Source organism: Apium graveolens, chromosome 6, assembly GCF_009905375.1.
Source record: "Apium graveolens cultivar Ventura chromosome 6, ASM990537v1, whole genome shotgun sequence".
NCBI classification, from domain to species: Eukaryota; Viridiplantae; Streptophyta; class Magnoliopsida; order Apiales; family Apiaceae; genus Apium; species Apium graveolens.
In genome coordinates, this window is record NC_133652.1 from 284,248,188 (window position 1) to 284,250,219 (window position 2,032).

A 2,032-nucleotide genomic window follows, 5' to 3' on the forward strand; every position below is an offset into this window, starting at 1 on the left:
TAGTTTTTATCAATAAAAAATTTAAACACTATTAAAACTTAAAATTTATTAAAAAGGAAATGAAATTAGCTGGGCTTTCAATCAGGCGGGCTCAAAATTTTCGGAGAGGCGGTAAAATTTCAGACATATCTTATCTCCCTCTCATTCTCTCTCATTCCCCCTCATTCTTTCTTTCCCATTCTCTCTCTCCCAGTGGCTAATTGGACTCGAGCTAGGGTTTCTATCAGTCTAAACATATCTCTCTCTCGGTATCTCTCAGTTTTCAATTGAACAATTATAGATTTGGGATTTCAAAATAAATTATAAGTTGGGGCTTCACTGTAGAAGGATTCAACCGGGTCTTCTTGTTTCTCAACATAATTGGTTTGGGGCTTCACTAATATCGGGTCTTCTTGTTTTATAATCGATTCTTCTTATACAATCGGGTGTCTCAATTAGGGTATTTTTCCAAATTGGATTTTATAACTAGGGTTTTTGTGTGTTATTTTTTTATATGTTTATTTGTTTGTAGATGCTTGCGGAGATTGGTGGTCTGTTTCAATGGTAAAAGCGACAGGGTTCCACATCTTCTCCATCGTCTCGTTTCGCCACCGCTTCGCCAATCTTATTGTCTCAACATCGGAATGGTACGTAAAATCGCATAACTCATTGCTCTAATTACAAATTACATCTTAATTTTATCTCAATTTTAATTTAATTGTTTAAATGTGTACATAATAATTTGCATCCGATAGAAAATTAGCAAATCCAATGAGAGAGATCAAGGTTCCGAAGCTCGTTCACAATATCTCCGCTGCCGAGTGGTGATCGTCTCACCAGAATCTCCAATATATATATATATATATATATATATATATATATATATATATATCCTTACATTATTGGTATGTAATTATGTGTGTATAGATGTTTGTTGCTAATTATCATTTTGCATATATTTTCAATTGATTCTATATATAGGTGTTGGAGAGAAACCCTGTTTTCTCCAAAGGTAGTTTTTCGTAACTTTTCGGGTTTTTATTTCTGTATATTCTGTTAATCAATTCAATAGATGCATATGTTATTTTTTATATGTCAGTTTGTTATATTGTAATGGTGTAAGTAAGTTCAAGCTAATAGTTTTGGTTGGTAGTACCTAATTTAGGATATTAATGTAATCATTTATATGTTTGTAGTTGTGATTAGTGGTTGGGTAAGCAGAGGATTAAAGAAAAGTGTAGTTGCATTCCATTTTAATGTATTTGATAATATGTCTTACCTGAATATTGTTAGTCAAAGATTGTAGTATATTGAGAACCCGGAATTCAGGTTAGTAATTTAAGGGCTGTCTCGGAGTATTTAGGAGATTTGTGCATAATAAAAAGTAAATTCATATCTAAAAATAGAATGCAGGGGAAGCAATTGCATATAATTTGAGAGCTATGTTTGGCCTGGAAGTACCAATAATATCAATTCTGACCGATGAAGGTGGTTCATACGGTGCTCTTGCCATTGGTTGTAGCAATAACTTATTTATGCTGGAAAATTCAGCATTCTATGTTGCAAGGTGATTTCTAGTTGTCTTTCTCTGTAACTCTTAATTACCTACCGAGAAAAAGTAATTCATGTCCTCTACCTCCCTACTAAATCACCTAGTTGTACTGCACTTGAAATATGGATATAAAGTAAAGCTAAAACTAGAAAGACGTTGTAACTTTGTCAATTCTGAGAGGGTACCTAGTTGTACAGCTAACGACTCCAGACCAGGAAAGTTTCAGCCTCGCAATTAGCCGACTATCAACTAGAACATTTTAAAATATTAATCTTGTCTGGTTTGGTACTAAATTATAATGCAGGAGTTTAGTTTTTGGTCAATGAGCAGGTGCTCCTGCTCCATAAAAAACTAAACTCAAATAAATGAATGTGCAAACACGAAGTTATATAAACCAGCTATATTCCTGCTCCCCATAACCCCTCTTATATTAACCAGCTATTTGTTATCAACATTCATCAAATCATAAGCCTTGATTTTTATACAAGAGAGTAAACGGAA